This window comes from Podarcis tiliguerta, assembly GCF_965153285.1.
Source record: "Podarcis tiliguerta genome assembly, chromosome: 2".
Lineage (NCBI taxonomy): Eukaryota > Metazoa > Chordata > Lepidosauria > Squamata > Lacertidae > Podarcis > Podarcis tiliguerta.
Window position 1 is genome coordinate 41,002,637 of NC_139535.1, and position 23,718 is coordinate 41,026,354.

Here is a 23,718-nt window from a genome sequence, read left to right on the forward strand (position 1 = left end):
CTCAGCCACCCTACAGCTGAGGGGGAAGCGGCAGGTGGACTCCACAGAGGCTCCACACAGCATGCCCTTTCCCAGATTGCCCCACCCCCCAAGGATGGCTCGCCTTGCCCCCAGGCACAGGGTATGTGCACCGCCCTGGGCACCCTAGCAGTTGGCTATGCCACTGGGCAACATCCTTGCCATCCTATTGCATTCCAGTGGATGATATTCAACTAAATTTTACTCAAGAGTAGACCCATTGAAATTGATGGCCCTTACATAGTCATGCTCATTCATCTTAATGGGTCTACTCCAAGTAAAACATAACAGAATGCCACCCAAAGTCTTCTGTGTTGCCCTCTCTTCCCCCTTCAGATTTGATTTGTGGTGATTCTTAAAATGTAGCTGCACTTCCTGTCTGCTGTGACTAATGTGGACTGGCAAAACATTACAGTGGTACCTCGGGTTAAGTACTTAATTCGTTCCGGAGGTCCGTTCTTACCCTGAAACTGTTATTAACCTGAAGCACCACTTTAGCTAATGGGGCCTCCCGCTGCCGCCGCACCACCGGGGCACGATTTCTGTTCTCATCCTGAAGCAAAGTTCTTAACCCAAGGTACTATTTCTGGGTTAGTGGAGTCTGGAATCTGAAGCGTATGTAACCTGAGGTACCACTGTACTGAGGCATCTCCCCTGGCCCTTTAGTTAGTTGCTTCCCACATGGCTGCTTTCTTTTTAACATGACTTCTGCTTTTTGGCTTCTGCCCCTTTAATTAGTTCCCTAACCCTTTTCTTCCATGAAATTCCTTAATTGGAGCTTACTTAGTTTCTACCCTCTGCCTAGGGCAAGGGTGCTTTAATTGCTGGTTTCCTTATTTTGCAGCCAAAATTGTTTATCCGTTTTTAAAGATCACACTTACACAATTATATTATTAATTATTATTAATTATTAAATCATTATGAGCAGCTGATCTGGCATTCCTACTGCTAGTTTGGGAAGGGTACTCATGATGTTAACCACAATCCATCTATCCTGTCTCTATTTTGTCATTTATTGTGAAATACATGCAGGTCCCACATGCTAAACACAATGCATTCCCTACAAATGGTATGTTAGGCACGTGTTCACATAACAAGTCAATGATTTCCATTGATTCTTATGGGGGAAATTGTAATATGTTCCCAAACATGGAATTTTGCCCCCCTCCACTCAAAAAACACTGGAGAGACCAGTAGAAAAATGCTCTCTGATTTGTCCAATCGCTCCCAACCGCCCTCCATTCCCCAGCCAACCGGCAAGAGGTAATTAAGGCATGCATGTAGCCAAGACGGGCATTGAGGGGCAGCTTCCCACCCCAAATCAATAAAAATACATTGCAGACTGAGGTTCTGCCTCACCCAACAAAAATCCTGGCTACACCCATGAAACAAAGAAGTAAAAAATGCTCTCTGTTAGGATATCTGAATCTGCAGTGTGCATAGCAAGGCTTGGGTACTAATTCCTCACGTTCAGCTTAGTGAATTTTTGCATAGCGAATGTTTGTAAAACAGGACCTGCACGTACTGATGTGTTTCCCCCCAGATCAGCTTCCATCTGAATTGAGAAAAGGACTGACCTAGCTGCATCTTAAGCTGGCAGTGTGCACACAGCCTTTGTACCAAGCCAAGAGAATGGAATATGTTTTCCAGTGGCTCTTCTCAAGGCAACGTTACGGCCTTTTTGCTCTCAGTAGGCTGAGACTGGGTGGCTCTGTGCTAATCCTTTAAACGCAAAGAACTCCACAGCAATGAGCTTTCGTGAAGACAGGCGATATGGCCCAGTGTGGGAGATTGTGCTTGCCGAATGCAAGGGGAGAAGGCATCCTCCCGAGCAAGGCTCCATGGTGGTGCCACACGCAAAGCCTCAGCAGTGCTAATTAGGTTAAAGGCAGAGTGGGGCTGGGAAATTAAAGGGAGCTCCGGAGACAGACACTGGCGTCCCGTTTGCAAATCTGGCTCCCCTAATTACATCCCTGCTGAGCATCAACGGCAGCCGCACCTCACTGTCCTTCTGCCCCCTGTCTTTTCCCAGCAGACATAATGGCAGGTGGAGCCCCTCATCCCACGATGAAGATCCTTGCACTATATGTATGTGTGCAAGATTCAGGCAAGCCACAGGACATGAGGCAGGAACAAGAGGCTGACATCGATTGTTGAATTGGTTTATTAATTCCCGCCCAGTCCTCAGGGCTCATAGCAGGTTGCAGTGTGATCAAAACAGAAGAAATAAACACGTGCACTTGAAATGTGATCTAATGAAGAATATCACTGCCCAGCAAAATCCAGCTCAAATTGAATGCAGAGGGAATGCAGAGGCAAAAGTGAGCAGAGCAACGAATGTCATTTTGTTCCTTTGTACACAGCAATGTAGTTTCTAAACATCCTCGCCCCCCCCCGCTCCCCTTCCAGAAAAGCAAGAGGCATCATCAGAGTTCAAGGACACATTCCACCTATGAATAAACATTCAAGGAGGGTGTGAAGCAATGCAAAGGTAGGGTGTGGCCTAGAGAAAGTATTGAGGGCCACACAGAGAGGCCTGGAGGGCCACAGTTGACCTCGGGGCGGGGGGATGAGGTTCTCCACTCTTGGGATATTGTGATGAGATAGGGGAAGAGGCAGGTACTGTGTGTAGGAGCCAAATCTCTTTATCTTGATAGACATCTCTTCTTAAAAGTTGCTGCTTATCTTGAAATATGACAGCTGTGCCCAACAGGACAGATGTTTTGTATTTCAGGCACTGCAGCTCTGACGTGTTGAATTGTTTATCTGACACCCATGGATTGGGGCACTGACATCTTTTTTTCTACAATGTTGCAGGAAGAAAGCCAGTCTTGGCTATTAATCTCTGCTTCCCCCTCTAGGTCTGTCATTCTTTTTTCCCTACAAGGCTTCTGCGACTTTAGCAGCTGTATAACTGAAAGTATTAAAACAGGCAAAAGAGGCAAAATCAGCCTGAAAAAGATTGTGGCAGCCTTATGCCTGCCTCTGGGCCCAGGGTTCAAAGCTAGCTAAAAGCCATCATTACCAAGACAGGTACCAATACATAACAAGCAATTTGGAGCTCCGTGCTTGGCAGTGCTTCAGTTTCCCCATCATCCCTTTCTCTACCAGTAAATAAAACAGTCATCAAAACCTCTCTGTGGTTTTCAGTATTCCTTTGGAACAAACAGTAATAATAAAGCAGATTGTCCTCAATGTGAACTGGTGGTGGTCTATCATTCTTAGTATTACTACTTGTATATCACTTATCATCATCATTTCCCTCCCTCTTCTGTAATTTTGTATCATCTTTTTCTCTTTTCTCTTGTTAAATTTGCAAACAAAAACAAAAAACTTTTTTGAACAAGCAGATTTTCCTTTTAGTGGCTGGGTGTTGGGGGGTGGGTGGGAGGGAAATGAGAGGCATAGCCTAGTGTGCACAGACTCACTGTGCAATTGCACACATTGCAAACATTGAAGGTTGTCCAGGTACCAACAATGTTCCATTGCATCATTTTTGTTATCCAATAAGAACATAGGGAAATCCTGCTGCATCAGTCCAGTGGTCCATCTAGTCCAACATCCTGTTCTCGCGATGGACCACCTGATGCCTTCGGGAAACCTGTAGGCAGGACCTGAGCGAAACAGCACTTTCCCCTCCTGCTGTAGCCAGCAACTGGTATTCAGAAACATGCTGCCTCTTACTGTAAAAGCAGAGCATAGCCATCATAGCTAGTTGTCACAGAGAGCCCTTTCCTCCATGAGTTTCTCCAGTCCTTTTTAAAAGCCACTCAAGTTGGTAGTGATCACTGCCACTAATTGTGGGAGCAATTTCTATAGTTTTAACTGTGCACTGTCTTTTATTGGTTCTGCCTCTGTTTCTGATTCTTTGATTCTGGCTGGTGTACTGAAATGCCGTTTACCTTCCCGCCGCAGCAGTACCTATTTATCTACTTGTACTGGTGTGCTCTCTAACTGCTAGGTTGGCAGACGCTGAGACAGAGCAACGGGAGCTCACCCCGTCATGTGGATTCAAACCACCAAGCTTCGGATTGGCAAGCCCAAGAGGCTCAGTGGTTTAGACCACAGTGCCTCTCACGTCCCCCATAAGCACACTGGCAAATCCTGCGTAGGAGAGAAGTGACGTGCTAATGCATTTTAAGGGTTTCCCCCTGTGGTTTCCATAGTTACACACAAGTGGAAGGCACTGGCTGCTTATGAATGCAGACAGCTGAGGGTCAATGAACCTGCCCTGCCTTGGAAACTCTTTATGTTCTCATCATTCTTGGTGAGAGGGGGTTTGCCAGCCAGCTAACTCCTTTCATAGGGGAAGAGAATGACCTTGTGCAGAGGTCAGCAAGCTGAGGAAGTAAGGAGTGCCTCAGTGCCCTGGATGGAGATAGGCAGAAAAGAGCTGTGGAATCTCTGCCCTGCCCCAGCCTGCTGGGACTTGCTCCAGGAATGTTACTGGAGTGCCAGGCCAGCAACTGACAGGATCTCAGTTCCCCCACAATGCTGGGACTGTTCCCGTTAGCTCCTGTTGGTCTCGAACTGGGCCCTGTAGGAGACAAGCAGCCAAAGGGTGACAGCTAAAGCAGTAAATAATGTGGGTGCTTGAAGGAAGTAGCAGCCACTGATACTCCAGGCTGCTGCCTTGAGTCCATACAGACTCAGAGCAGATTATCCTAGGAAGAAGAAGAGTTCTCTCACCCTGGGCAAGCTTGATCCTGCCAAGCGTCAAGGGGAATTTTTGCCCCACGCCCCTGTGCAAGTGATAAGTGTGGCAAGCGCTGCAGTGAAATGATAGTCTGCACCCACTCCTTGCAGCACATGTAGGGGAAAGAGCGAAAATAAATGCAAGGTCGGCAGCCAGGGAGGGTAATTGCACAACACACACCGGGGTTGCCTCCAGAATGTCAGTACAGTGGTACCTTGGTACTCGAACAGCATGGCTCCCGAACAAATCAGCTCCCAAATGCTGCAAACCCAGAAGTAAGTGTTCCAGTTTGCAAATGTTTTTCGGAAGCCGAACTTCTGACGTGGCTTCCGCTTGAGTGCAGGAAGCGCCTGCAGCCAATCAGAAGCTGCGCCTTGGTTTTCAAATGGTTTCAGGAGTCGAACGGACTCCCTGAAAGGATTAAGTTTGAGAACCATTTTACCATTGTACTTTGCAAGAGTAATACTATCTTTAATATCATCTCTTAGTAATGAGGTTTGAAACATTAGGGCTATTCTGCACTTATTCATGTTATATTTCTATGGTGTTAGCTTAGGTGAACTCTCTAATGATCAGTGAAGACAGATAATTTTTACTAGTTCTTAACATTAGGTCATTGTACACAATTTCCAGTTGTGACTGTCTTTTCCAGTTCTGACTCATTTCCATCTGTGGCTGCCTTTTAAAAAAATTGTTTATTCGTATTTTCCAGAGTAGCAAACAATAAAATTGAATATTGCCAGACAAAACAAAAGAAGGTCATACACAACACAGACATTACATTTCCACCCCCTGCGTCCTCTTGTGGGTAGTGATCCTCCTTTATAAAGCTGAGTAAGAAAGCAATGACATATTGCTACTCTCATAGAAAGAAAAGGGTTTATATCAAGGTGCCTTTCTGCTGAGATTCCTGCATTGCTGGGGGTTGGACTAGATGACCCTTGGGTCCCTTCCAAGTTTATGATTCTATAATCAAGGTGTCTTTCGAAGATGATTCTTGTAGAAGCCAAATTCTCTGCAAGCCTGTATTTACAAGAGATAGAGTAAAATGCAGCAGGATCTGCTAAACCCCTTAAAACTCTATTATTATGTGTCAATTCTTCAGCCAGTGCAAAGTGTCATACTTGCGAATACCAGCTTTGCAATGATAGTGCAGAGGCAAATTACAAGGTCTTTGTATGGTTGTTTGGAAAGCTCTGCTGTAGGGAATGAAAGGAGTCCATTTCAGAAATTGTGAGGTGGCCCTTTCCTGGCAGTTTCGAAGAGGGAAGCATCATAACTCAGTGACAGTGCACCTGCTTGTCATGTAGAAGGTCCCAGATTCAACCCCCCCCCCCAGCTTCTTCTTCGTTTGAAAGCCTGGAGAGCTGATGCCAGTCAGTGTAGACAATATTGGGCTAGATAGACCAGGATGAGGCTGCTTTCTATGTTCCTACGAAGGCCTCAGAGCAGCTGGGATGAAGTTTGTGCTTCTGAACTCTGCAGTAGGTTAGATGTTTCCATGAAACTGCGTTTTCCCTCCCCATAGGCTCTTGTGCCTGAGGCCAAACCACTATGCCAGACACAGTGAAAAAACAGGGCTACAACAATTCCAGGCCCACTCAACCCCTTGACACCTAAACAAAAATCTTCCAATCGTCACTGCCTGGATCCTCCTCCACTCCTCCACAACAGATGTAACTGTATCTGAGATTGCTTTGTAGAGTTAAGGAAGATTTTAGCTGAGTGACAGAAAGCATTAAAAACTACCTAACTTTTCAGACATGCCTTTGAGCCTGGTTTGGCCAAGAATATGGGGTGCCACAGTGGCCCTCCTTGAGGGGAACAACAAAGAAATGGCAACAAACCACAGGTCTGTTTTCTGAGATGGTGGTTTTGCCCCCCGAGGCCTAGTGGAGCCAGGAACCAGAGCTGGCTCTTCACATGGAAAACAAAAACAAGGATTGATAACCACAGGTTGGTTTCGCCATCGCTTCTGTCAAATAGAGCAGAACGGGTGCTGAACATCGCAATTCCAATTGGGCAGAGGCCTGACGTGGTGTAGAGATCTTGGCTGAAGTTACAGCTTCTGCTGCTTTCCGGCGAGTTTCAGGCCCTTTCTGGAAATACATGGAAAGGAAGGCAAGCATAGCTGCATCTAGGACAGCTATGAGCTAGAGCTGTGCAGGCTTCCCATGAATGGGAAGTCACCCAGCACATCAAGGAGGCAGGTATTTTACTGCCCGCTTGGCTCTCCAAAGGGTTCAGATCAATCTAGAGTGGCTCAGGAGATGTTATGCTGTGGTTTCTGATACTAGCTTTGAGGCCTCTTTTGCTCCAAAGAGGTAAACATATCACAGTCTGTTTGGAGCATAAAAGCCTAGCCTGGTGTAGATTGCAGCAATCCACTCTGGATAGGGCCAGCCCTACCACTAGACAAAGTGAGGCAGCTGCCTGAAACAGCAGGTGCTTGTGGTGGCAAATGGCAGCAAAGTGATAAAGTTTGTTAGTGTGCCACTGTTACCCTATAAAGGGAGTCTGGAAACACGCTGGTCTTCTTTAGCCAAATAAAGACAGCAGCGTCGTGGAAAGAGATCATATTTATTGCAGACTGCAACAAGAATAAATGGTCCAGAGGAATTCTCCAAATTTTCGACCCCAAATACAAAATTCAAGACACTTTCATAACATTTACATGCATGATCACCTTGTGTGCGATCCTTTTCAGTAATATGATTGGATAACAGAATGCATGGATAGCTTAAAGGTAAAGGTACCCCTGCCCGTACGGGCCAGTCTTGACAGACTCTAGGGTTGTGCGCCCATCTCACTCAAAGAGGCCGGGGGCCAGCGCTGTCCGAAGACACTTCCGGGTCACATGGCCAGCGTGACATCGCTGCTCTGGCGAGCCAGAGCCGCACACGGAAACGCCGTTTACCTTCCCGCTAGTAAGCGGTCCCTATTTATCTACTTGCACCCAGGAGTGCTTTCGAACTGCTAGGTTGGCAGGCGCTGGGACCGAACAGCGGGAGCGCACCCCGCCACTGGGATTCGAACCGCCGACCTTTTGATCGGCAAGCCCTAGGCACTGAGGCTTTTACCCACAGCGCCACCCGCGTCCCTGGATAGCTTGCTGACCCCTAAAACAAATTTCATTGGTCAGAACAGCCTGCCCAAAATTACCATGACAACAGGTACCTTTAAGCAAAGTTCATACAAAATGTTGCTTTTCTACTATCTGCTGCATGAAGACTTGTCTGGGTCAGGAGAATTTACTGTTTCTCTTCTTTGAATATCTCCCAGTATTTCTTCTGCTCAAGGTTAGCTTGCTCTTCTCTGCTTTGGAAGCTGATAAGAGAGGCCCACAATGGGTGCTATGCCCGCAAAATACAGAAATGACCTTCTTATTCACAGGTAAGGGGTGCAGGGAGAAGTAGCAAACAGAGCTTCAAGGCAGCACTGAATTATTTGCAAAATAAACAGGCAGGAGAGAGATTATTATATTTCCAACACATTACCAATACAGGGCAATGGCACAGATACCTTGTGGTTGTGGCTGTGATAATGCGTTTATGCAGACTCAGCACTTAGCAGGCTGAGGTCACATATTCTGTGACAGAGGGTATGAACCTAGGTGTGTGCCCTGTAGATCTTCCTGGGCCATACTTCCATGTGGGTCCCGGGTCATGACATCCATGTATCACCACTGCACAACCTACCCTCGGCCCCCTGATGTAATCCAACAACTTGCTTCTCACATTGGGTGACTAGATGCTCCTGAGAAGCTAACAAGCAGGAGACGAGGGCAATGACCCTCTCCATTTGCTGGTATTCAGAGGTGTTCTGCCTCTGATCCCGGATGTCACATTTGTTAGTAAAGTCCCTTAAGTAAAGTCCAATGCCACTTTACTAAGGAATCTGAGGGGGGGGGGGAATAAAGCCTAGTCTATAGTTTGAGGAGAAATAAAAAGGGAGATTTTGTCTTTCTTAGTTCAGGCCTTGTACATAGCAGAAAGACGTTTAACCAAACATTCAGAGATAAAAACTCCATCAGAACTAGATAGCCAATCAGGATATGTGCTGCCTCAGTGAATATCACACTAATCAGCTTCATTGCTAAGCAGTGCTTCCCTCTCTTTGTTAGCTGACTTTAACCCTAACATGATTAACGCTTAAATAACAAATGGAATGATTCCCGCTGCTCAGCTTCCGACACAAGATAGACATCACGACTAGCTGAAAAAGCACAGTGTATGCATAAATTCTTTTGGCATTTCACCTGGTGAACATAGGTAGAAAATAAAAATGGTAAGACAGACCTCTTTGATAGGAAAAGAAAAAATAGATGCTATAGCACTGTTTGCCAAAATCACTAGCGAATTTATACCCCAGAGCCTCGCAAAAGCTTCAGGTTGGGCCCCAGGCTATGAATGTTTGGGCTGTTCTCTGCCATTGTACAAATCCTTCAGAACCTCTGCCAGCCAGTATATGAAGGAGACAAGCCAGCACTTGGCATGGGTTTGGAAGGATACATCACAAATAGACACTGTGATTGTTGAGACAGAGCCTCGTTCCAAAGAGATGTCAGCTGTGATGGCAGTCTCCTTCACACACTGCACTGGGCAGCATTGAATTCTAGCATCATGTGCAATAAGAATATAAGAGGTGCCCTGCTGAATTGGGTCTGCTTAGCTGCCCAGCATGCTTTTTCCAGCTTTGGCCAACCAGATGCATCTGAGATGCATTCACAGAAGGGGAGAGTGCTGTTGTGCCCAAGTCCTGCTTGCAGGCTTTCCATAGGTATCCGATTGGTCACTGTGAGAACTTTGGCCTCATCCATTAAGGCTTTTCTTATGTTTTCAAAGGCAGCAGCTTTGCCCTGTTCTCCAGTATCTGGAATTCATGGAAGTGGCACTTAGCTCTCATACAGGACAGGTGTACTCCATGCCTTTGTTCGACCTCATTTTGATGCCATTTAATCTAGTGGCTCTCATGACACCAGGAAATCCCAGAAGCTCATCAGGCATTAGGCAAGGAAGCATTTTTTTTGTCTGTCTCAAACCTACTGCCAATCAATTCCACTGGGCAAAATTATGGAATCAATACAGTGTTTTTGGAGCTGCATTATCTGGGATGTTGAGAGGAGATGCGTATATAGGAAAACCAGAAGCCTCCTTAAATTGAGCATTAGTTCATCTAGCTCAGTCTTGTCTAATGACAGTGGCCCTTCAGGGTTTCAGAGAGGGGAGATTCTCAGCCCTATCTTGGGGGTGCCAGGGAGCGAACCTGGACCCTTCTGCATGCAAAGCAGCTGCTCTTCTACTGAATTACATGGAATATAAACCTGGAACTCTAGCAGCAGAAAAGCCTAGCATGGACTCACCCATGCCTTTGTTAAAAATCTTCCTTTGTCTTTATGATCAAGAGCACAACAGTAACCTGAAACCAGAATAAGAATTGGAGCAGCATTTGTGAGACTGGTGTGTACACCATTTTGCTGCATTTATTGCTCCATACTCATATTTTTGCACAGGAGCGATGATGTGCATCAGTTTCTTTGATAGTTCCACTCTTACACCATATGACAGATGCTCTGTGACAGATGTTGCCAACAGAATAAAATGAAAGGTGTGGTTGAAATCAGAGGCCAGGCCAGCCAGAAATGAGGGGGTACCATCTCTGCCTCAGGCAGCAAAATGTCGTGAGCACATATCAATGCTAAAACGAAACAAAAAACTGATGAGGTGCAAGCCTTCTGTCACTATGCCACTACTTCCTTCATATAGGCCATCACTGCACAGCAACTGCACAACTTACAATTCCCCCAAAAGCAGACACCCCTCCTGAGGGAGAATTTTGATTCAGTTCACACTTAAAAGTGAACCAACCTAAGTACTTTCTGGAAGAAATACACAAACTGTAGGGTAGTGGCGCCTGGTCGGCCCTTTTGTGGCCGTCTGGCCAGATTGTCGGCAGGTCTCAGGGCACCACAGCATAGGGTGCGCCTCTCCAAAGAAGTTAAGGCGGATCTGGGAGTCTGGCTACAATTCCTCGACAGGTACAATGGTATATCCTTATGGCAAGATTCCATGGCACTCAATGCTGACTTCCAAGTCCAGTCAGATGCAGCAGGTTCTTTGGGTTTTGGAGTTTATTTCAGGGGCCAGTGGTGTGCCCAAAAGTGGCCTGCAGACTGGCAGGGCCAGCCCATTACTCGAGACCTTACATTCTTGGAATTTTTCCCTATTGTAGTGGCAGTACATCTTTGGGCAGAGCAGTTCCGCAACCATAGGGTTTGTTTCAACACAGATAACCAGGCAGTAGTAGCGGTTCTTTCTAGACAGTCCACGCGCTCCACCAGGGTGGGGAACTTGTTACGGTCCTTCGTCCTTCTGTGTCTGGAACAGAATATATATTTTTCAGCCAAATTCGTACCTGGCATTAATAACGACATCGCGGATGCTCTATCTCGTTTTCAGATGGAGCGCTTCCGCTCATTAGCGCCGGATGCGGAACAATCATCGATGCCTTTCCCGGAGCATCTCTGGAGTCTTGGGAGCAAGAAGTGATGAAGGGAGTATTTGGTGCAGTTGCCCCTTCCACAATGAGATCATACAAGAAGGCTTGGGCTGACTTCTTAAAGTTCCGCAGCAGAATACCCAGCAAAAGGCAGAATTCCATTCCCTCAACGAGGGAGGTCCTCCGCTACTTAGCCCACCTGAAGGAGCTGGGCAGGGCACCAAAGACTCAATATTCAGTCCGTGGGGATTTCATATTTTTGTAAAGCCTTTTTTGCCACCGACCCATGCGCTGAATTTATTGTGCGTAAGACACTAGAAGGTTGGCGCCGGCTGCAGCCCCCCAGCTCTGACAAGAGGAGGCCCATAACTTATGATATCCTGACCCAGATTCACAAAAAATTATGAGAAATATGCTGGTCTAAATATGAAGCTCGCCTATTCTCTGCCGCTTATTCCATAGCCTTCTTTGGTGCCCTGCGCATAGGGGAGGTAGTCTGCGAGGGAGGGGTTGCCCACTGCCAGAGGGGCATCCTCTTAAGTGATCTGACCCTATCAGGGACTGACCTGATCGTTCAAGTACGGAGCTCTAAGACGGACCAACAGGGTCGGGGGGCCCTCCTTCGGTTACCAGCTGCACAAGCTAGTGGTCCCTGTCCGGTTAGGGATGCGAGGCGTTTCCTCTACTTAAGACCCAATAGCCCCGGCCCCTTTTTTATTCACGCGGATGGATCGCTCTTGGCCAGACACCAGTTTACGCGAGTGATGCGCATGGCGTTGGCAGCATGCGGACTGCCCGCGGATGAATTTGCGGCTCACTCCTTTCGGATCGGGGCAGCTACAACTGCAGTGCACCTTGGACTCTCCACAGAGAGGATAAAGGACTTAGGGCGGTGGAAATCTAATGCATACAAAGCTTATGTGAGAAAGAACCTATGACTAGCGGTTGTTCTCCTGACCTTGGTTTTTCTGTCTATTCTTTTCAGAATGCAAGAGGGTGCGCATTTGGTTGGTGGGCCACAGCATTGTGCATTGGGCCAAGAATCGTGCCATGAGTACCGGGTTGGGGCAAAACTTGAATTTGCCTGCAAATGTGGAGCTGGTGTGGATAGCGCGAAGAGGGATGCGCTGGAGCGAATTCAAGCCAGCCGTTATGGCGAGAGCGGCCTCTGAGGGCCCACCTGATGCCCTGGTTATCCAGTTGGGGGAAAACGACCTAGCATACCGCAAAGCTATTGACTTGAGATGGAACATTTTTGATGATTTTGCTGATCTGATGGCGGTTTACCCAAACATTACTATCTTGTGGTCCTCGTTGCTTGAGAGGAGGACATGGAGGGATTGTGTGAGCCCAGTTGGAATCAATAAAGCAAGAAAGGTCTTGGAGCGGGCTGTGGAACGTAGAGTGGCGGCTCTGGGCGGGTGTGTCATAGGTCACCCAGGCATCCAGTACAGCAACGAGGCCCTCTACAGATGGGATGGTGTGCATCTGTCAGATGCTGGAAACGATATTTGGTTGGGGGACATCATAGCAGGGATTAGGAGTTGGTTACAGGTTTGAAGGTATTGGCGGCGAGCTTTGCTCGAGTGGCGGTTAGGCATTGGCAGGGGTTAATTGTTATGCAAATGAATGGGGGGGAAGGAAGCGCCATCACCTTCCCCCAAGGATAAGGGTAGTCCGGTAGAGGACTCCGGGGGGCGTTGCCTTGTCCGAAACCTAGGGAGGTAAGGGCCTCCGGCACGCCCCAGAGCGGTGACACACGTGGGATCCTAGTTGGCGTACTTCAACAGGACTCCCACGACTTGTGGATAACCCTTCCCGGTCTCCATGCCGGGTAGTCGATAGGAGCCAATGCCTAAGGTCAATACCTTTAAATTCTGTAATCAATAAAGTTGTGGCCTTTTTATGCCCATTAACCTTAAATAACGTGTCCAGTGTCTTCATTTCACATGGGGGAGGGGACTTGCCACGCAACTGCACAACTTACAATTCCCCCAAAAGCAGACACCCCTCCTGAGGGAGAATTTTGATTCAGTTCACACTTAAAAGTGAACCAACCTAAGTACTTTCTGGAAGAAATACACAAACTGAAACGGTGTTATTCTTTGAAACTGTACTTCTCATAATTTTGCCGTGTAGTTCTCCAGCCATGTCATGTGTACAAAAAATGCATAGATCAGTGAAAATAGCATGTAAAATGCATTATATTAGGGGAGACTGCTTTGCAAAAAAATAAAACATATATTAGTTAAAACTGCAGATAAAAAGGTGAGAATTGCAAGAGAATTGCACTAAAATGCTGAGAAGTTTCTTTAAAAGAAAAAAGTGGAAATGTGGAGAAGTAAGAGTGGGAACATGTGAAACTGATAGAACCCAACACTGACAATCACCCACCCCAACTTGGGGGGTTTCTTGGGTATGATGCATGGGCACGCCCTACGTGAAATCTCTCTGTGCCGAAGCATGCCAGTCCTTTTAAATTCCTCTTCTGATCTCCCTCCTGGCGGAGGCTGCATGATGTCACCCTTGCTCAACAGGGGCTCAGCTCCCATCCTGCCTGCTGGAGCCTCCTGAAAAGAAGCAGGAGGTTGAGATTCCACAAGGGACTGAAAGTGGGAGGGAGGGAGGCAATTGCTGGGGACTGGCCAGAGCAGGTTGCCATTTAGAGCTCTCCTACATCTGGACCAGGCTTTCCCCGTCTTCCTGCTGAGAGGAAGATGCAAAGTGAGCGACCACCCACATGGCCGAGCAGAGCCAGCCTCATCCCCAAGGAATCCAATGTATATTAACAAAGAAAGCCAGAGAGCTGTCTCCTGCTGCACACACACACACACACACACACACACACACACACACACACAACACACACACACACACACACACACACACACACACACAGCCCTCCCTGCCTCTCCTCCTTTGCCCTGCTCCCCTCCTCCACTGCTGCCTCGAAGAAGGAACAGGCCAAGGCGTGCTCACCGTTCTGTTTCCAGCTGCTCTTTGGGGTGAGGGTGGGAGGTGTCTGCAGCGACAAAGCCGAAGGAGAAAAGAGAGGCGCAGTTAGAAAGAAAAGGCTCCAGTTAGACATCGCCAAGGCCAGGTTGCCTGGGCACTCGCAGCATAGCAAGCAGTGCCTTTGTCTGTTTCTGACCAGGCTGAAAATGCCAAGAGTAGCACAAGGGAGCAGGAGGCAAGGTTGTATGTATGGTTCTGCGCTGGTCATAGGCAGGTGCAACAGCAATTATGCTGGGTCTCAATATACCTCCTGTGGCAGCACACAGAAGACCTACCTAGCAGGCCAGCAGCTCCCTTTTTAGGCGCCAGCCCTCAGCCACCGGACTCACCATCTTAAGAGTGAAAATGCTTTGACAACTCAGGGTTCATGATGTCATTCTGTCCCTGAGATAGCCTAGGCTCACACAATGAATTATATATTTGTGTGCCATTACAGAGGTACATCAGGAGAAGATGTTCCATCACTAGATCTATGCAAACAATGCAGTTGACCTGACTGGCAAATCCCGGGGGCCAAAGGGGTGTCTGGACTCTTGAGTTTGAAGGATCAAGGGCCAATTCGCACAACCAAACTAATGTCCTAAGAAGGTGGGCTGAATGTGTATTTGTTCAGAATTTAGCTTGGGGATAGCCAACTTGCTATGCTCCAGAGGCTGATGGACTCCAGCTCCTATCATCCCTGATCATGCTGGCTGGGGCTGATGGGACCTGGAGTTCAACGACAACTGGAAGGCACTACATTGGCTGCTTCTGATTTAGCCCATGATACTTCATTACCTACTCGGCATACGTGTGAACCTGCATGTACAGCAAATCCGCATAGGAAATGTGGATTGTATTTTGAGCCAGGTGAACACTGAAGTAACCCCACAATGGCTTCAGGGTGTTCAAGGGTCCTCTCAGCCTATCTTCTCAGCCCTCTGAATGGATCCTCTGAACCATGGCTGACCTTGGCTTCTCAAATTCCAGCAGCGCCCTGAGCGGTGCCAAAATTTGGTGCCCCCATCTCTCACACCCATCTCTCTAAATTGCAGTTGAGGCACTCCCTGTGTTTGATTCTGACACTGGCTGCACTCCCCCTAAAACTGCCTCTGTTCGGAAATGGACTCTGGGGACTGATTCTCTGCCAAAGAGTCTTTGACAAAAGAGGGGGGAGAACGAGCTGCTTTGACTACCCATGCTCACGGCAGTCTGGAAAAGTGGAGAAACCGCAATGCACCACCTCTGACTAACATTGTGCCCTGGGAGGGCTACGTGATGTACCAGACAGGGGCGGCTCAGCCTCACCAGGTGGGGTCAGATCTGCAGTAGGAGGTAGGCAGGCAGGCAGGCAGGCAACTCTGCAGCTCAGTGGCTGGAGGGCAGGAGCAGCTGGGCTCCTCAACCGCAGCGGATCCCACTTGGCCCAGATCGAAATATGACTAATGCAGCATTTATCAGACCGTAACAAGGAAGCTTCATGCCTCTTCAGAAAGGCAGCTTAATTGCCAGCCCCTTGAGGGCATGTTGGCACACTTTGAATTAGAAGGACTGCAGACAAACCCTGTCTCTCAAGGCGGGCATACTCCACAGAGCTGTGTCATAGGCAGCCAAAGGGGCCAGGACTCTGCCTCCAAGGCCAGGCACAAGTGGTGCAGATAGGCAACTCTAGGCTCTGGACTGAATGGTCTTAGAGGACAGTGTGTGTCACCCACTTCATTCACAATGTGGTGAACCAGCCCTATTCCCTGTGCTGAGTGGGACCCCCGACTCCTTCCCTGATGGTACCATGCAGCATAGTCAGTGCACGACATCCCAAATCTCCTGTCCTAAGTTATGGCTGCCTCTTGGATTTCGGCAGCCCGGGATGTGATGCAAGGCCTCCTAAAGTAAACTGCTTGAGAGGCAGTCAATGGGTTAATAAAATATGGGATCAAATATCTATGGCATATTCCTTTTAAAAATTATTTGTAAATGTAACATATTTGGAAGGAAGGCCTGACATGAGGGTGCCTTTTGCAATTGACATGATATGTGTATTTTGTGTTCTCAGAAACAGATTCCAAGGACAAAATGTGCTTTGGGAAGCGGCCCTGAGTGGCCGGTACAGGATGGAATGGGGTCTGCGGCATTGCCCTGAAATGCTTTGAAGAGGAAGATGCATGTTGACGATGCAGCCTTCTAATCTAAAATAAATGGCTTGGGAGTGGCTGATGAGGCTGGGAGAGTATACTGCACAAAATTTGCTCCCTTGCTCTGAATCCCCACCCCACCCCGGCCTGACTCTCATTTCAGAAGGATTCCCATGTGGGGCATCAGCCGGTGTCCATCTACCCTCACCGTACTGTCACCTTTCCACAGGAAAAGCAGCAGAGAGTGGGGCTAGCAATAAAGCTGGTCAGAGGTACAGAAAAAGATATTATCCCTGAATCTCTCTGAAATTGACTGCATCTGGCTTCTTTGATCTTTTCCCAGACTGAATCCCCGAAGGGTTCACTCAGGTTTGGGTGGGCTGTGGTTGAGCATCCGCAATGCATGACTCAACAGCCTCCTCGGTTCTGAGTCACAGCACCCTGGTCTCATCCAGCAGCTGGCCCACAGAGCTGACATAGCAAAGTCCTGAGAGCCAAGTCCACATCTTTGTAGTGGTTCATTCTTTGCGATCCATCACTCAGCTTCCTTGCTCTAGGAAACTTTGTCTGGAACAAAGAGCTTAAGTGCATGTTGAAACTTTTGCAAGGCATGTGCTCAAGGAGTGCTGCATCTTCAGTGTAATCAACGGCTTTCCGATTCAGCACCTTTTGCAAAGGTCAAGACATAAGCATGTGCAAAGGAAAGGAAAACAGCCGGTTCACAAACCACAGTGAAAGAATTAAAGATATGCAAGACTGATGAGAGCTGGCTCTTCCATTAGGCAAGAGGGAGACAGCTGCCTCAGGACCAAAGCTGGAGGGCAGGTAGCAGTGTCCAGATGTCCAGAGAACTAAATTGTGTGTACCATTCGGTCAACCTGCTGCAGTGATGGATACAACTCTATTCCCAACTTACGAATGGGAAGTGTAATGCCGGTGGACAACAAAAGAGGTTTAAAGACACTTTTAAGGCACATCTTTAAAAATGTAGTATAAACACCGACAACGGGGAAACACTGGCTTGCGAGTGCTCCAGTTGGAAAACAGCCTTTACCAAAGGTGTCATGGACTTCAAAGAAGCACAAACTCAGGACAAAAGGGAGAAACAAGCTAAGAGGAAGGCACATTTGGCAAATCCTCATCGTGATCAACTCCCACCCAGAAACCTATGTCCCCACTGTGGAAGGATGTGCGGATCCAGAATTGGCCTCCACAGTCACCTACAGACTCACAATTAAGACCGTATTCACAGAAGACAATCTTACTCGGCTACGAGTGGTTGCCAAAGAGGAACTGCTCACATCCACACCTTATATTTAAAGCACACTGCCTCCCCCGAAGAAGAAGAAGAAGAAGAAGAAGAAGAAGAAGAAGAAGAAGAGTTTGGATTTGATATCCCGCCTTTCACTCCCTTTAAGGAGTCTCAAAGCAGCTAACATTCTCTTTTCCCTTCCTCCCCCACAACAAACACTCTGTGAGGTGAGTGGGGCTGAGAGACTTCAAAGAAGTGTGACTGGCCCAAGGTCACCCAGCAGCTGCTTGTGGAGGAGCGGAGATGCGAACCCGGTTCACCAGACTTACGAGACTACCGCTCTTAACCACTACACCACACTGGCTCTCAAAGAACCCTGCAAATAGTAGTGTACGCCTCCCAGAGTTACAATTCCCAGCTCCCTTAACAAACTACCATTCCCCGGGTTCTTTGGGAAGGCCATGCACTTTAAATATATGGTGTGCATGTGGCCACTGTCTCATCACCAGTGTTGAAGTAAGGTTCAGCAGCCAGTTGCTCCAGCTTCACCTCTGGCAGCAAAATGTCCCATTCAAGCCCTGGGAGCTGGCATTATTTCCCCAACTCCCATTGTAGTGACTGAATGTGGGCGATGGAACTCCATCATGTTTTGCTAGTAAGTCATACCCATTACCGTGGCCCAGATTCAACCCTCTCTGACCACCAAACGCAAGGACTGTTGCCTTATCAGAAGGCTGAGAATAATATGAAAATCCAGTGGAACAGTTGCTTTAGAGGAAGCTTGTTGTGCAGCAGGAAGTATCGGAGCTACAGCAACCAGTCACGAGAGCCATGCTGACTTCCAGCTCCTTATCTTCCCCAACCCATTTCACTAGCATCACTTGTAGTCTGCTGAGGAACTTCAGCTTAGTGTGGTGTTGAATTCCACCCATTATTGCTAGATGGGATCCAATGGTCAATCTATTCCCAGACATCCCATTGACAAAAACCTTCTTCAATCAACACCCCGGATGGATTAGCCTGCATTATCACCATCAGCAAGCAGAGAGGACGAGCGAGCCTCATGCATTGTGCCGGAGCAAGTCATACATCTTGTAAAGGCAAGTCATACATCTTGTAAAGCAAATCCAGATGGCCGCAACAAAGAGGATTGTGCCAAGTGCTGCAGGGGAAGGAAACAAACAAGAGGCAGGCTTACCAACCAGTTGAACTTGTGCACATTTGCTTTCTGACCATCAGTGTGACATCCCCCATCAAGCTATTGCTCCATTCTCCTTTTCAACCTCAAAGATGCCCACAAGCCAGAGTTCTCTCTCTCTCTCTCCCTGGCGCCAAAGAAGACCCTGTTCTCAGGCAGACCGGTAGCTAAAGCAGGCCAAACTGGATGTTGCACTTGGCCAGCTGTATATACAAAAAAAAATGAGTATCATAAGTGCATTTAATGGAGAAAGCAGCTAGGCTGCGTGAGCCAAGAAGGGGGGTTTCTCCCTTTGCAGCACACGAATCTAGCTGAGGGGGTTGGTGGGTTAAGGAGACCTTGGCAAAAGTTCTGCAGGGATCTCTTTGAACAGAGGGGATGGGGGAGGGACCCTGCATCTGGCTGCCGACAGCTTCAGACTTCTCTGCCTTTGAAAAGTTACGAACAGCAGGTCAGCTCATATTTATGCTGCGCAAGCCAAATCGTCCTCCCACTGCCTCCAGGAACACTTAGCCATATGGTTATGCTAAAAACCCAGCCGCAGCTAAAATCAAACAGAATAGGACTGCCCAGAGTGGAGACACTCTCTCACATACACACTCCTGGATGGGCTGCTTCATGCTCTGCCTTCCCCCGTATCCTGCTTCTCTAGCAGAGAGTCCATCCATCCCTGGAGCAGGGGTGGAGAGCCTGCTGTGGTCCTCCAGGTGTTGCTGGACTCCAACTCCCATCAGCCCCGGGCTTCATGGTGAATGGTCAGGGATGAGGGGAGCTGTAGTCCTGCAACATCTGGAAGGTCATAAGTTCCTTTTCTCTGCTCTGGAGTCTCCAGCAGACCCTTCCCAGGTTCACAACAGGCAATCTGAGAAGCAAGTGGGTTGGGGCAGCCAGTCACACATTTTTCCTGAGCAGAGTCGAAATCCCATGACTGGTTTGGAATCCACTGTAAAGACAAGAGAATTCACCAGGTCTGTGTGCCTACACTCCTGTTTTGTGCAGTAACATGGGGTTATTTTATGGATGGATTGGATCAGGAGTGATACTTCCTATCTCTGTTGCCATAGGATTATGGGATAGAAGTTGGTGGCAAGGAGACACAGGCAGGCTGCATGCCATGATGTACAGACTGGGGCAGGTTAGGAGTTTCTCAGTCTACCAAGGTTTCCCTATAGCATAACATTAAAAGTTCTAAGATCACCTTTTACCCAGGGAAACAGAGGAACCTGCCTTATACCAAGTCAGCCCATAGGTCTATCTAGCTGAGGACTGTAGACACCAACTGGCAGCAGCTCTCCAAGGTTTCAGATGAAGGTCTCTTCTTTGGTGTGCAAACCATGCACTCAGCCACAGCCCTTCCAGGTTTGAAGCAACAGCTGTTGGTTTGTGCAACAATGTTAGCGTTATATTTTTATTTTTGTGTGTTCCCAGACTTTGGAAACCATGTTCTTCCGCCCACCCTCCAAAAGAACACCCACTGTAGGGATGCATGTGGGTCCTCTCGAAAGTCAGAGACGTTTTAACCAGAGAAGTGCACCTTCAATCACATTGATGTGCCGCCTACTGGCAGGCGTTTGAACTGGTCAAGTGAGCATCGATTTATCTGCAGCTCCACGCTTCACTTCCAGAATGGGTGAAGATGCACAATGTGCTGCGAGAGCGATGAGGAAAGAGAGTAGACGGAATGGGTGAAGCAATGAGGACTCGACGAGGTGGGAGAAGGAAGGAAAGAGCACTCTGGGAGGAAGACAATGGGATGCATTCAAAGTGGAAGCGGGGAGAGAGATGAAGATGGACCTTTTCAATGTACTTAATTGCATAAGAAGAGCTGGATCAGGCCAAAGGTCCTTCAGGTTCAGCACCCTGTTCTCACAGTGCCTGTATTGAACCTGCAAGATGCCATCTTGGCATTATATGACATATTAATAACTGGAGGAAGAACATAGCCATCATGACTTACTGGTTAGGAGCCTGGGAATCTGGAGCTTTTCCCTGGGTCCTGCTCCGTGTCAGTCGATTGCCTTATTTGAGCAAAACAACCCCTGGCTATTCATGCCTGGTGCCATGACACCAGCCTGCTTTTCAGATGCCACAACCAAGCCCTGGCACAGCCCCATGTTTTCACTGGAGGCTAGCTGCTAAGAGGCATATTTATAGCTTTTCGGGAGCCAGCACCCATGCCCTCTATGTCCTCAGCCCTGCTGTGGGAAAGCAGATTTCAGGAAGGCTCCAAAAATCACTAGGCCCTAAACCTGATCCTCTCTTCCTCTTCCTCTCCCTGCACTCAAGATTCTCTTTTATAGATGCTCCATCTGGGTTTGTGCTCTATAAACACAGTAAAGATCACATCTGGTGAGGGAGAGCATTCCATTTAACAGTCATCCCTGCCCTAACACCAGCAGAATGGATTCTCTGCATCTTTCTTTCCACTGCCTGAACTGACTATTGTAGGGTGGGAGTTGGAGGAACAGAGGCACTCAGCCTAATTGGCAAAATAGAAATGGACAAATTGCTGGAATTGGATGGCATCCCCTTGAGAGTTCTCAAACTCCACTATGAGGAAAGGTTGCAGCTTTTGGTGCTATTTACCAATCATGAAACTCACTGCATGGCTTGGGATCAGTCACTTTTTCTCAACCTACCCTGCATCACAGGGTCATTGGACAAAATGGGGAGGGGGGGTGTTATCTCCTGGCAGGGAAGGTGAAATATAAAATTAATGATACATGCATACATTTGACAAGGCTGTTTTCGGAGGTACATGCGGAATAGCATCATCAGCTTCCTTTAGAGGGTAAGCTTGTGTGCTGCTGTGGGAGAGACCCCAGACTCCTCTCACCTCTGTTTCTTGAAGAAGGAGGAAGAAGTATGGAAGGCCATCATAGGGCTGGCTGGAGGAGGCTGCACCAAGAGATTAGGAGCTATGACTGACTGCTGCTCTAGACCCAAGCTTGCTGAAGCTCTGAGAGTGGCAAGGAGAAACACTCTTGGAACATAATGGTCTATACCCCCTCCATTGAAACCTCCAGGTGTAAATATGTGTACAAGAAACCATATTTCTTAAAGAAAATAGGCTCCACTGTCCCTCAATTTTGCCAATGGAAATACAATCCTGGAACCCCCTGGAATCTTGCTACTGCTTGGCAGAGATTAGGAGTGGCATGCAACCTTTGTAAACAGTCCTATAACGTGCAGAAGAACTCTCTCTCCACTAGAGATTTCCTACATCCTGCCCTTTCACACATCACTGACACATGCTCCTTTGCAGCATGGCGACAGCACCCAGCCAAAATTACAGCTCCTTCACTGGCTCCATTTTTACACTGATTGTTTTCTTTGCAGGTCATGGGAGTCTGCCATTTCCCAGTGCCCATCAGTGAGACTTGCAGCGCTGCTGCTATCACCATTTTTCACATCAGCAAGCAGCCTGTTGACTTCACCCCTCTAATGGAAGAGCCCAACAGCAGCCGAGCCTTCCCTGCAAATCCAGCCCAGTTTATTCTACAAGGGATCAGGCTTGCAAATGGGGGGGGGGGGAGAGAGACAATCTGTGCACAGCCCCTGGAGCCCAGCACCGATACGCTTGTGCTGGGACCAGGGAGCATTTCTTTGTGCAGCTGGCATGATGCAGCTTGCCCTGGGTGTTCTTCCCTTGAAGGCTGGTTCTGTTGATTTTTGCAGTGTTTTGGATGAATGCCTGCTCCAGAGAAGATGGAAAAATGAGAACTTTACCCACCCTAGCCCTTACTAAGGTGAACCTCTGTCTGTCACTATGGGAACCCCTCCCATATAAAGCCCCATCTGAGATGACCTCATATCTCCTCCCAAATAGGCAACTGTGCCACCCAGCTCAGCTGTTTCAAGGGCAGCACATCTGGTTGCACAGCCAGGGGGTGGGCACTGCTTGGGGTTTTCCAGGCCTGCTGAAAAAGTCTGGCACCTGTTATTGCCAAGTATTCATTAACACCTTTCTCGTTCTGTTTCTCCCCCTCCCCCCCGATCTGTTTTAGGATCTTTTCCTGTTAATGCCGAAGTGCTGGTCATATCAAGGAAAAGGTCTGGGAGCGTAAGCTACAAATGTACGGTGGTTAGATCAGATCTCACAGCCGTTAACTGTGAGGTCACTGACACAACTGCGCACGAGGTCATGCTGGGAAATGTTTGCATCCAATAAATGTCGCTGCCAAGCCCTGCACATCTGGACTCTACATACACAAAGGAAGCAATGACCCTGCCTGCCAGGACAGAGAAATATTTTGATATTAAGAAGCCCAGATGCTCCCTCTTCTGCCATTTGTTAATGTTGCGGATCAGAGCAGGGGGAGAATGCTAGTGGTAGTAAGTGCTTTAGTACCAACGAAAGGGGGAAAGGTTGGAAGAGAAAGAGGGCACTAGAGAGATTGGTATTGATCTAGAGATACATAGCAAAAGGCCTCAAGCTTTTGATTCATCCTGAATATTAGTGTACACCAGATGCTACAAAATCATCTTCCACTTGTAACAGTCCCATCCATGCCACACATTTAAAGCAGTGGATTCCTGAATCCTTGCTGAAATGGGGTTCATAGGCACTGTTTCCTACATTCTTTCCCATATTTAATGGTACTTACAAACAAAACAGATCTTTACCACTCACCAAGGCACTGTTCCCAGCACCCTTTACAGTTCCTGTGATTCTTTAGGGAAAGTTAAGGTGGTGTGGCTTTAAATGTGGGTGTGGCCAAAGGGAACAGCAAGCAAAGACAGTGTGGGATTTGGTTCTGATACTTGCCAGATAGATGCTTATTGGCATCAGCACCAGTCACATTTCAGGGGGGAGGACATTCCATAGCTGAGGTGCTGCTGCAGAACAGGCCCTTCCCTTGGTTCATAGAGAGTTGGATGGGAGCCTGAGGGTCATCTAGACCAGGTCTCCAGCTGTTTTTGGACTACA

At 47.9% G+C, this 23,718-nt stretch overlaps 2 long non-coding RNA genes across 2 annotated transcripts; both read left to right on the plus strand.

Annotated features, from left to right (window-relative positions):
* The first annotated feature begins 11,564 nt into the window (after window positions 1–11,564).
* Window positions 11,565–12,597, plus strand: LOC310671306. The gene is made up of 2 exons (XR_014507951.1): window positions 11,565–11,818; window positions 12,198–12,597. It is a non-coding gene; the product is annotated as an uncharacterized lncRNA (long non-coding RNA).
* A 1,525-nt stretch (window positions 12,598–14,122) lies between these two features.
* LOC310667535 lies at window positions 14,123–23,647 on the plus strand. The gene is made up of 3 exons (XR_014506311.1): window positions 14,123–14,815; window positions 20,217–20,497; window positions 22,467–23,647. It is a non-coding gene; the product is annotated as an uncharacterized lncRNA (long non-coding RNA).
* The last annotated feature ends 71 nt before the right edge of the window (window positions 23,648–23,718 follow it).